The following is a 13436-nucleotide window of genomic DNA, read 5'->3' on the forward strand; positions in this document are numbered from 1 at the left end:
CTTCAGACTCTTGGTCGGGGGATACAACTGGGGAGTATGACCAGTACCTCGCCCAGGCGGCCTCACCTGTTATGCGGAACAGGGGCCTTGTGGAGGGATGGGAAGATGGGAAGGGATAGGCAAGGAAGAGGGAAGGAAGCGGCCGTGGCCTTAAGTTAGGTACCATCCCGGCATTCGCCTGGAGGAGAAGTGGGAAACCACGGAAAACCACTTCCAGGATGGCTGAGGTGGGAATCGAACCCACCTCTACTCAGTTGACCTCCCGAGGCTGAGTGGACCCCGTTCCAGCCCTCGTACCACTTTTCAAATTTCGTGGCAGAGCCGGGAATCGAACCCGAGCCTCCGGGGGTGGCAGCTAATCACGCTAACCACAACAGCACACCTCTGTTAATACCTTTGAAAAAAATCGTTTAGTCTCTTCTGCTTTTTACTGTTAACCTTCTTTTCTTCCACATACTTTATTGCTCTGAAAACACTTGGTCATTTACATTCGACAGCCGTATGTACAATCGAAGAATAGCCACTGCACTTAACGTCTGCTCTGCTGACGGTACATGAGATGGCAGCTCCTCACTCCATTGTTGGGAATCTTCTTCTTCTCCTTCTCCTTCGTAAACAGCGTTGACGGTATTTGTAGGAGGTTCGGCCACTACAAAGTCACAGTCCATTTTTATGTCAGCCTCAAAATCAGCTTCGTAGTTAACAAGCTGTCGGTACACCGCCCATTCTTCAGGAGTAGGAACGACTTCTGTCTCTTTGTGTCCTGAAGTTCCTAAGCCACGTTTCAAAAATCCTGCTTTGTGGAAACAGGTTAGTTGTTTCCTGCTTCACATCAGCCTACGATTTACTCAACATTCTTATCGATTAATGTCTCCTCGGATTCAATTCCTCTCAGAATTTTCTGAACAGCGCTCTTCCTATGGAAATGCTTCAAGTTTTAATCATCCCTTGTTTGTTAAGTTCGGTGGCAAGAAAGCCACGCACACTGCCTTTAACTCCTGAACGATGAGGAGGGCAGTTGTCTACGAAAGGGACGTTGAAACTTCTTCTCAATACCACGCAGCCAAGATTCGTAAATGGAGCGTATCATCCATGACTTCTGAGGTTGCTTTCGTACGTGACCGGTTATGAATCCACATCCGAGATACAGCGAGGTTTTGTCGATTTCCCGATCACTAGAACTTTTAGCTTTCCGGTTCCCGTCATATTAGCTCCCAGCATCACTGTAACCCTTCCTTTACTTGTTAACTCTTCCTCACAAACTACAAATGCTGTATTGCGCAGTTAATGTTGTACAAAATTCGAGTTACAGAGTATTTTTTGCTTCAAGGAAGGACACGTTTGATTCGGGAAATCGAGAAAATCCTGCAAACGAATTTCGACTAATAGAGAGATAAATACACGTGAAGAATGGGACAAACGACCGAGAAATTGAAGTTACTTCGAGATATTGAAAATTCGACTAATGGAGGTTCGAGATATTGAGCTTTACTACTAAAATGCTTCCATTCCGTACTCTGGTGGGGGAAGGCGAATCTCTTAGACGGTGATGTGTTGCGGTGAAGGAGAGTGGAGAGTTACCGTGGCCTATAAAAGAAACTGTCCCAGCATTCGTCTTAGTGAGGAGAATGGAAACCACGGAAAACCACTGTCAGGACAGTCGACGGTGGTGGGACCAGCGCTTGAGGGATCTTCTAGAACTCAGCTCATCTGTAACAAGCATGAACAGAATGATGTTGATGGGAAAGAGTTGAGATGTTTATTTGTTTCCAATATGGAACACTGAATATAGCAATATATTGGGGTATTTAGTAAAGACAGACTAACTGCTCGTGTATTCTAACTAACGATGAATTTCTTCAACTAACGGACACGGAACATCTACAGTAAAATGTTTGCCCTGTTCTCAATTAGTTAACTTTACACTGAGGTTCACCCCAGCAAGTAAATCGCTATCATCTGTTATACCATTTATTATTTTGTACAGAGTCCGACTCGTTGGCTGAATGGTCAGCATACTGGCCTTCGGTTCAGAGGGTCCAGGGTTCGATTCGCGGCTGGGTCGGAGATTTTAACCTTCATTGGTTAATTCCAATGGCCCGGGGGGCTGGGTGTTTGTGCTGTCCCCAACATCCCTGCAACTCAAACACCACACATAACACTATCCTCCACCACAATAACACGCAGTTACCTACACATGGCAGATGCCGCCCACCCTCATCGGAGGGTCTGCCTTACAAGGGCTGCACTCGGCTAGAAATAGCCATGCGAAATTATTTATTTATTATTTATTTTGTACAGAAATATTTGCTGATTAAACTTGTCTTCACAATCACTAATGGATAGAATTGTAAGAGTCAACAGCCAATACGGGCTTGAAATAAACACCTCAAAGACAAAACTCATGGCTATAAGTAAGGAAAATATTTCCGGATTAAACTTGGTTATAAATCAAAAGAGTATAGAAAGGGTAAAACAATATTCATAACTTGGAACCATAATAAATGAAGACTGGGTTTGCTCACAAGAAGTCAAGGTACACATTGGAAAAGCAAGAAGTGTGTTCCAGGAAATGAGTAATGTGTAAAAAAGCCACAATCTAACTTTAGGGAATAAAATAAGAATTCTGCACTGTTATGTATTTTCTGTTCTTTTATATAAGTAGAGACATGTACCTTAAATAAAAACACAGAGAAGAAGCTGGAAGCCTTTGAAACATGGCTTTATAGGCGGATCCTGAGAATATCTTGGACCCAGAGAATGACAAACGTGGAAGTAATGAGAAGGATGAACACAACACCTCAGTTGATCAAGATAGTGAAATGCCGAAAGCTGCAGTATCTGGGACATATCATGCGCATCACAGATAGATACAACCTACTCCAAAAAATACTCCAGGGGAAAGTCAACAGCAAAAGAGGTCCTGGAAGAAGACGAATATTTTGGCTTGACAACCTTAGAGGCTGGTGCACTGTGTCATTAGCTGAACTGTTCCGCCCTGCCACAAACAAGACAAAAATGGCCATCATGATCGCTAACATCCGAAACAGATAGGCACCGAGAGAAGAAGAAACTTCTCTTCGATTGATAAGATGATGGATTATTTTTAGAACGAATGCAACGACTGGTCATACTCCCCAGTTGTATCCCCCGACCAAGAGTCTGAAGCTCCAGGACACTGCCCTTGAGGCGGTAGAGGTGGGATTCCTCGCTGAGTCCGAGGGAAAAGCCGAACCTGGAGGGTAAAGAGATGATGATGATGATGACGAATGCAACGAATAAATTTTCTAGCAACACAATTTACTTTATGTATTCCATTAGTAATCCAATATATCTCACGTATCACGTAGAGCGAAGTAACGGACGCCCGCGTGATCTAGTCGCATGATGTTTAGATGGGAGAATGATGGTGTGTTTCTTCTCTTCAAGAAAATTCGATAAAGTTACATTGAGGGGACCTTATTGGTCTCAAAAAGGAGACAATAAGGGCAATTTGTCATTCTTGTTTAAGAGGAGTAACAAAGGCCTATCCTGGAAATGTTAAATTTAGCAGATTTTCATCCCGTTTTCTCTGGAACTGTCTAAGGTATTAAAATAAAAATTTTGGCTGATGATGATGATTGTGGTTTTAAGGGGCCTAACATCAAAGGTCATTGGTCCCATCAAAATTTTGGAGGTTTCACATCTGATACATTTAATGGTCTACTTTATTGGTTCTATCTTTATTAGGAATGAAGTTATGGATTTTAAAAGTAATGTTCTTAATTTAAAAAATAAACTATTTATGATCAAACTATGCGTGGTATCTCTACCATTCAAGATCCATATAAAAAACAAAAAAACAATAAAGATGTTAATGAGAGGTAAGTATTTCATAGCTGTAGCTTAAGTAGTTTCTGAGAAAATGGGAATCATTCACAAAAAATTAATTTTTCAGAAATCACAATTGAAAGTGTAATGCCGCGTAACAAAACTTGGATACTACTATGATTCTTACCACATATACACCAGATAGGAAGTGACGTCATAGTATCCAATGTAGCCAACTTATGCAGCAGGAGTTTTACTGAAAATCTATAAAAATTACTGCCTTGTAGAGCAGACAGCTCCTGAGATATCATGTCGTAACTGAATAAATGGTCGTGAAATCTGGAGAAGTAGCTTGTGCAGTATAATACTTTTTCAAATGTATAAATACTCACAATTATCTAAAATCAATTGAACATATGTGAAATTGACGAGGAAACTCCAAATAATAACCTTCCACAAAAACTAAAAATCAACATTTTTTTACCATCACCACCTTTTATAATCTCTTTAAGGGAAGTTTTATAGTAGGAGACTTTCTCAGTATTATGTCATGAAGTTATGCGATATTGCCGACATCTTGTGGTGCAAAATTGCCATGCGTCGGGGCAAAACGTCGAGTTTAGTGTCGTTAGGTTGGTTTCAATGATTTCTACTAGTATACAGCAAAAACAAAAACAAAACAAAATGGTACATGCATCTCACTGTGAGGAAAGAGTTGCACCATCTCGGAAGGAGGATACGTAGTTAATATTTTAACTTTCAAATAATTCCCGAATTAGCGGGCATCGGAATCTTCAATTTGAGTATGGATAGCCACCGCTGTACCGTTTGAGTCACTAAGATCAGCAGACAGGATATCTTGGACGTAGTCTAGCTCCGATATCCAAGAGCAGAGGTGCATGAAACCAGTCTGTGGGGCGAGAACACAATAACTCAGAACAATTACATGCAGTAATAATGGGTCCATTTCTCTCCTGATGTCATAACTAGCTACTGTTTCTCACAGACAGAAATACATTGAGTACACAAGTCAAATGGGTGTGTTATTTAACATTTCTTCTATACCAGAGACTGTTAATAAGAAATACTTGGAGTATTTGGTCCGAGCAAATAGTGAATGTAATGCGTTTCACCTGTTTCGCTTACCAAGTGGACAGACCACTAGTGAATGTTTCCTGGATTTGCCCACGCACATCTAACGGGCCGTTAGTTCAGTACTCCTCAGCAAACTCCTGAGGTAAATGAGAAACACTAACTCCGAACTGACCTGTTCGTAAATAGTGTGGCTGGGACCCTGGAATAAAGCATCACTTTCTTGATTCTCAACCAGGTGTGTGTTAGCTAAACGTTCCTTCATATCATCTTAGTTTCGAAGTTGCATAATTCTGAGAATGTCTTTTCCTGGGTTCATACACTTCATAGGGAGCATTGAAAGTAGTTTTGAGCCCGGCACAGGTATTACGCCAACTAATGAAAAGCAAAAAAGACGACAATAAAGACATAAAGAGAAATAACGAAGTCGTTTAGTAATGTTTTATTTTACCTGGCAAGATTAAGTCCTTCAGGCCTTCTCTTCCATCTAACCAGGCACTGAAATATACATATATTACACTGTATTACTTTACAATAATTAGATTTAATAGAAATAAAAATGAATAATAATACAAGAATGATGAGTGATGAGATTAAATTAATATGAAATAAATTAAATATACCCCCCATGGCACTACAGCCATTGAAGGGCCTTGGCCTACCAAGCGACCGCTGGTTAGCCCGAAGGCCTGCAGAATACGAGGTGTCGTGTGGTCAACACGACGAACCCTCTCGGCCATTATTCTTGGCTTTCTAGACCGGCGCCGCTATCTCACTGTCAGATAGCTCCTCAATTCTAATTACGTAGGCTGAGTGGACCTTGAACCAGCCCTCAGATCCAGGTAAAAATCCATGACCTGGCCGGGAATCGAACCCGGGGCCTCCGGGTAAGAGGCAGGCACGCTACCCCTACAGCAAACGGCACATGGTGTTCCAAAGCGGTCAGCCATCCAAGTACTGACCACGCCCAATGTTGCTTAACTGCGGTGATCGGATGAAAACCAGAGTATTCAACATGGCATGGCCGTTGGCAAATTAGAAATAATCATCATCATTGTTACGGACTTTTCCGTGGTAGGTAGAGGTGAAAGAAGGTGCGGGTGTGAATGGGTTTCAAGCTACGAAATTATAGTGCGACGTAAAATTAATTTAAAATTCAACAAGGTTATATTTTCTTTTCGAAAACAAAGAAATAACAAGCATGGCAGGTACAAAGTAGCAATTCAAAAGGGGTTAGTTACAATATTTACAGAATTTGGGCTTCGCGCCCTGACTTCACAATGCTTGGGCAATCAGCTCAGTTTTACCCCCAACACAAGTTTTAACAGAGGGGGAGAAAACCCCATTCATACCTAGGAGCCCTTGCTCCAAATTACACTGAAAAACCTCCATGAGGCATACAACCCAGAATTTTCAAAAGAGCCACTCGCTCTCAAAATTTAAGCCTCTCCCAGGCCACACCAAACTCCACCTTCAAGTTGTCCTCAACGGACATAAACACAGGGGTAAAATACCCAATCTACTGAGGTCTATTAAAAGAAAAGCAGGTTAATTAAATGACCTCTAAAATAACAATTTGAGAGGAGGCGAACTTGCACTCCTAGTACACTTTGATTAAGACCTACTTGGCACTAGGCCGTTAATACAAGGGCTAATCCCATGCTAAAGAGGTGACTTAAGAAAAGAACAATTTGTTTTACATTAACGAAAAATAGGTTGGGAAAATAAGTTCACCTCAAGACAATGTGAGTGGGAGCTCGAGAGGGTTAGCACTCTCTATCCCAATATGTCGTTTTAAAAGAGAATATATGAAAGGAGTAGTTACATTTTAGGAAAAGGTTACATGGCTGAACGCTTAGAACCCGCCCCGAAAGTTAAACTGCTGAGCTAGCCAAGAAAGAAGTTATTAATCGGCCATTACCTTGTGTTGAACGGCTGGAGAAGAAAGAGGCGCTTCCCGCCCCCTGCTATGTACTTAACACACTGAAAGATGGAACAGAAGTGGCCTAGAGACCCAAAAATCAGCAGTTTAAATACTCTCGCGGAAGTTTCTAGGCGTTAGGGGAAAGAAAACACCCTCCCACAAACTCTTTATTGGATAGGACCCCGCAACAGATTCAAGTTGGGGGAAGATACATCTGATTGGATAGAAATTAATTGAAGAAATTCGGGATTGGATACATTCATAACAAGGGAAGAAAGGGGTAAATATTGCCAACTTAAACAATGATAGAAAAAAATTTAACAAAGAACAAACTCTTGAAATTAAATTTTCTCCAAAAAATAGTTCTTTGACTCCGCACTAGGTTGCACTATTGTAGATCTTCAGTAGTGTCCTCTAGAAGAGAAAGTTCACACTTCTTACTTCAAGCGAAACAAAAACACATCAAAAATGACACAGTTCAAAAACTCAAAATTTTCCACGTGGTGACATCTTCTGAGACGGTAGAAAATTAATACTGTCAATAAAGTTCAGACTTCCTCCAGCAGAGGAGTTTCAACAGGCGCACATTTTAAATTAGCGGAGTGGAGGTGTACCGCCCGGTACAGACCTCCCCCCCCCCAAAGTTCCTCCAGGGATGACACATGAAATCAGTTTGAAACAAGGTCCAAGTTATGCTGTGGGTATGAAGATTGATTGCCAAAAAAATTTATAAGATTTTCTTAATTTGGGTTGATTTGGTTTCAAAATTTGTTGTTGCAGATGAAGTAAAGTCTTTATATTTGTAGAAGTTGAATTTCTGAAGATAACTTTTTATACTTGAAAGTGAAGGAAAAAAATTTCAAAGTCCACCAAATATTGCAGTTGAATTCCCAAGTGTAGTCATTACTTATGGTATCTGTTCATGTAGTAGATGGTGATGAAGTGGGATTGCCAGACCGGCCGTTGCGGCTTGCGTCCAAAGGAGGCCGCTCGGACCCCTCAAGTACCCTGAGATACCGCTCGCCCGCACTATGAGGGGAGCAGAGGTGTTGAAGCACGCCGCGCCCGCGGTGAACATATACAGGCTGCGGGCAAGTAGCAGGTCGTGCGCCGCACATCAGCCTTGGCCGGGAGGAGAGCTCCGGCTCGCCGTGCACACGTCGTCCTCGCTGGGGCCGAGGGGGCCCGTCCTCAGCTCCAGTTGCTGCACGGCGCCGCGCGGCTGCGGGGGCACTGAAACATTAAAGCTTGGCGGCAGAATTGTGTTGGACCATCATCTTTTTTTGAGGGTACAGGCTTGTGGAGAGGTTGAGGGGCCAGCGGCGTGCAAATATCCATGGCCTAAGTTAAGCCACAATGTGTACTGAAGCAGGAGACGGGAGCGTGGTAATGGCCGAGGTAAGGACAGGATGGCAGTTTAACAATCGGGGAGGTTTACAAGAAATGCTTACCTATAAAATAGAATAGAAGGAGCAGAATGCCTTAAGAGTGGAACTCAAAAAAAAAATATAACCTTCATATTCCTATCAAATTATATGAAGCAAGTTGACACAAAATTTACACCGGTTTCACCTGGGACAGGTGAACCCTAAATATCCTCTCGGTGGCTGGATTGCTTACTAACAATGTAACCGGTGTGAGAAAATCGAGAATGATGCATGGCCCATGAAATCTGGGGGCAAGCTTGCCCGCAGGAACAAAATTTTTGACCATAACCTGGTCACCTACCTACAAAGGGGTGGGTCTCCGTCCACGATCATACCTTTCCCTAACCTTTTCATGAGACACTTTAAGATTGGCTTTAGCCTTCTTCCAAAGATCTTTAATGTTATCCGGATCTATTGTCTCGGGTAGAATGTCATTCAGAGACCAGAGGTTAGAGAGCGGCGAGTTGGGAACAAACTTGAACATCAAAGAAGCTGGAGTAAACTTGTGAGATTCATGAACCGCCGAATTCAAAGCAAAAGCTATCCAATGCAGGGACGTGTCCCACCTGGAATGATCTTCATGATGATAGGCAATAAGTGCTGACCTGAGATTACGGTTAACCCGTTCAGCCAGAGATGGTTGAGGGTAATAAGCAGAAGTAGTTACATGAGAGATTGATAAGTCAAAACAGAATTTACGAAATAAATTAGATGTAAAAGCCTTAGCATTATCAGATACAATATATTGACTCGGACCAAAAGAAGCAAAAATAGAATTTAAGCAGGTAATGGTAGACTGAGCGGTAGCCAGCTTAGTCGGAAATAACCAAGAAAATCTGGTAAAACCATCTACGCACACAAAGATGAACTTGTTAGCATTACCCTTTGACGGGGGGAAGGGTCCTACATAATCGATATACAGACGTTCCATGGGGCGCGACGCTTGATGCGAAGACAAAAGGCCTACCTTGGTGGACATGGTGGGTTTACTGAGCAAACAAGATTTACAAGCTTTTACAAGTTCATGGATTTCACCGTCCATACCTTTCCAGATGAACATTTCACGAATCTTCTCACGAGTTTTAAAGATTCCAAGATGCCCTCCTAATGGGGTCTCATGATAATACTTGAAGATCATAGGTACAAGAACAGCTGGAACGACAACTTTCATCATCCTATCATGCCTCGATGGGCAACATAGAACACCATTCCTCAGAACATAAGGGACAACATGTTCCCCAGAAGAAAGGGTTTCCATTATCGGAGCCAGCGTCGGATCTTCACGTTGGTATTTCTCAATATCCCTAAAAAGCATGGGAGCATCTGTTAAGATGGCATTAACACCAGATAGTATGGACTCGGGAGGTGATGAACTGTCGACCGGTTCGTGGGTCTCGACGTCGTTATGAAACATACGGCTGAGTCCATCAGCAACAACATTTTCGGTACCTCTGATATGTCTAACATCAAACTGGAAGGCGGAAATACGAATAGCCCAGCGGGCTATACGACCAGTACGACGCGGCCTACCTAAGACCCAGCTTAATGCTTGATTATCTGTCTCCAGGTCGAATTTGACGTGTTCCAGATAGAGACGGAACTTTTCTAAGGCGAATAAGACTGCCAAACCTTCGAGCTCATAGATGGAATACTTGGCTTCTTGAGCCGACAAGGTCCTAGAGGCATAGGCGATAGGTCGCCTCCCTAGGTCAGTCTCTTGAAGAAGGACTGCAGCTACTGCTGACGACGACGCGTCGGTTTGGACGATGAATTTCTTCGAGAAATCAGGCATAGCAAGTACAGGGGCATTACAAAGTGCTAATTTAAGGTCTTCAAAAGCGGCTTGTTGAGAAGGTCCCCACTCGAATTTGATGCCTTTCCTACGAAGAAGGTTTAAGGGCGCCGCTCTATTAGCAAAGTTAGGAATGAACTTCCTGAAGAAATTCACCATACCAATGAACCTGGCGATACCTTTAATGTCCTTGGGAGGTTTAAAATCACGGATGGCCTGTGTTCTAGAATGATCGACTGCTACACCATCGGGTGACACAATATGCCCTAGGAATGACATAGAGGACTTAGCAAAGGCGACCTTGGACAACTTAACGGTTAACCCAGCCTTACGAAGGCGATCGAGAACTTCTCGCAGATGATCTAGATGTTCTTCAAAAGTCTCTGAAAATACGACGACATCATCTAAATAGTGATATAAGTACTCGAATTTGATGTCCGAGAAGACCCTATCTAGTAGCCTAGTGAGCACAGCTGCCCCCGTGGGGAGCCCGAAAGGCACGCGGTTGTATTCGTATAAATTCCAGTCCGTGGCAAACGCTGTAAGGTGTTTAGACTCTTCGGCAAGGGGAATTTGATTGTAGGCCTGATTTAAGTCCAAGATGGTGAAGAACTTGGCCTTACGAAACCATGAAAAACAAGAATGAAGGTCAGGAAGGGGCACAGATTGCAACACCACCTTCCGATTGAGAGCCCTGTAATCAATGACAGGCCTGAAGCCTCCTTGGGGTTTCGGGACTAGAAAAATAGGCGATGAATACGCCGACTTAGAGGGCCTAATAATACCATCCTTCAACATCTGATCGATAATTTCTTTCAGAGCCTTCATTTTAGGTGGAGATAGCCTATAAGGTGGAAAACGGACAGGAATCGAATCCGTGACCTCAATTTTGTATTCAATAAGGTCAGTAACACCAAGAGTATCAGAGAACACCTCTGGAAATGACTGACATAATTTACGAATACTATCAGCCTGCTCCTCAGGTAGATGTCTAAGGTCTAACAACATCTCATCCTGGGTAGGCGAAATAGATGAACATGACACAGAATTACACTTTAACAAGGGAATTTTACCATTGGACGCAAATTTGAATGTGCACGACTTACTCTGAAGATCGAGCACAAGACCAGTGTGAGAAATAAAGTCCGCTCCCAGTATGATGGGGCAAGACAGGTGCTTAGCCACAAACAATTTAATTTTCCATGTAAATTTAAAAATACGAATTTTGACCAGTACGGAACCTAGAATTTCTAATGGAGATGAATTAGCCGAAACATATTGAATAGGAGATGAGACGTAGTCAGGCAGTTTACAAACAGCTTTCAATTTAGAATACCATTCAGCCGAAATAATCGAACAAACACTGCCTGAATCTAAGAGAGCTGTTATAGGCTCGTTATTTAACTCAATCTTAAGAAAAGGAACAGGTGCGGGGGTATCCGCCGCAATCCTAAGGCACTCTTTGGGGCATTCAAAAGATGTATTCGAAGACTTATCGTTCCCTGAATTCTCGACCTTTTTGCCAGGGGCTGAGCCTTGGGAAGCAGAATTAGTTGACTCAGCCGCAGCCACTAGTCACTTTTGATTGTTGTTGGAAGTTACACCAGAAGTTGAGCAGGAGGGGGTGCTATTCGAATTGGGACAATTCTTTGCGATATGTGATAAAGCCCCACATTTAAAACAGCCTTGTGATGAACCAGCTCCATTATTTGCCCTACTAGTTTTGATCAGAGGACACTTATTGCGCAGATGGTCAGGCGACCCGCAAGCATAACATTTACGGGGGGTGACTGATCGGCGAGGTGGAGGCCGAGTATTACTAATGGAAGGCGGGGGTTCTTTCGCGACACGCAAAGAATCGGCATATCTAACTCCTTCCGCAGAGACGGCCAATGCTTCAAGTTCCGAGAAAGTTTGCGGGCACGCCGCGAAACACAAATATGACCTATAGGGAGGTGAAATTCCCTCTACAATAGCCTGTACAATCTGATCTTCGGGAAAATGAAGGGCAAACACCCTAGTATAAAACTTAATGTCCTGTATGAAATCAGCCAAGTTTTCATCCAAGCGCTGTACACGATAATAGTACTTCTGAATAAGGGAGGACCTGGCCCTAGCAGGGATGAAGTTAGCTAGCAAATGGGCATGGAAATCCTCAATAGATGATTGCTCGGCAATGGCTCTTACGATTTTATCAGAGAGAATACCAATAGCATACGGATAGATAATTTGCAAGATTTGACATGGAGAAAGAGAAAAAACAAGGGCATGATCCTGGAATTCCACTAGAAATCTTAAAAATGAAATTACGTCACTGGTGGTATTAACGGAAAACTTAGATATACCTCTGAGCAACATTGCCAATGGATGAGGCAAGCTACTAAACCCGGGTGACATAGTAGGTAAAGGTTTCAATGGCAAGGAAGTTAATTCAGAACGGATGTTACTCAGCGATGCACGGCATTCAGACTCGTTGTCCAATGGGGCAGGGATAGTTTGAGCAGCAACGGTTATTCTATTAACTTCTCCCTTGGGAGGCGCTTCCTCACTACCTGCATTTACTATGGTGGGTTGATCAGATTTGGGAGGAACTTCCCCAGTTAACAATTGAGTGACCTTACTAGATAATTCGGAAATATTTTCCAGGAGCGTACTAGCTTCCTTCCTCTGAACATCATTCAGTTTTAGAGACAACAGATCGTTAACCCTATTCGAAAAATGATATAGCCTGCCTTGCACACGCTTAATTTGATTAGGAGACGGATCATTTTCATCAAAAAAACTAACTACAGAAGCTAGCCCAGTAATATTCTCCGTGATCGTGGAAAGAGAGTCGTCAATTTCTTTCTCTCCCAAATTGGGGATGGAAATGGGCAAATCAAGGGACTCTCTAAGCTTGTTAGTGTCTATTGCAACCGTGCCTCCAGATTGCACATTTCTGATAGTTAATTCATAGATCAACTCCTCCTTACGCAAATAGTTAAGAAGGAGAACATCGCGAGGGCCGGGCATGATGACAGACCAATTTTGAAAAACTCAAAAAATTCCAGCAACAGGGAAAATAGTTAGAGTTCGGAACAAACAATATTTAGCCGTCAAAAGGGGCTAAATTGAGACCCATTCAACCACGCTCTGCTACCTCTTGTTACGGACTTTTCCGTGGTAGGTAGAGGTGAAAGAAGGTGCGGGTGTGAATGGGTTTCAAGCTACGAAATTATAGTGCGACGTAAAATTAATTTAAAATTCAACAAGGTTATATTTTCTTTTCGAAAACAAAGAAATAACAAGCATGGCAGGTACAAAGTAGCAATTCAAAAGGGGTTAGTTACAATATTTACAGAATTTGGGCTTCGCGCCCTGACTTCACAATGCTTGGGCAATCAGCTCAGTT

General features: G+C 42.7%; 1 pseudogene; it reads right to left on the bottom strand.

Moving 5' to 3' along the window:
* Nucleotides 1-5815: 5815 nt before the first annotated feature.
* LOC136879449 (5S ribosomal RNA) lies at nt 5816-5934 on the bottom strand (annotated as a pseudogene).
* Between the last annotated feature and the right edge of the window lie 7502 nt (nt 5935-13436).

Source organism: Anabrus simplex, chromosome 8 (assembly GCF_040414725.1).
Source record: "Anabrus simplex isolate iqAnaSimp1 chromosome 8, ASM4041472v1, whole genome shotgun sequence".
Lineage (NCBI taxonomy): Eukaryota > Metazoa > Arthropoda > Insecta > Orthoptera > Tettigoniidae > Anabrus > Anabrus simplex.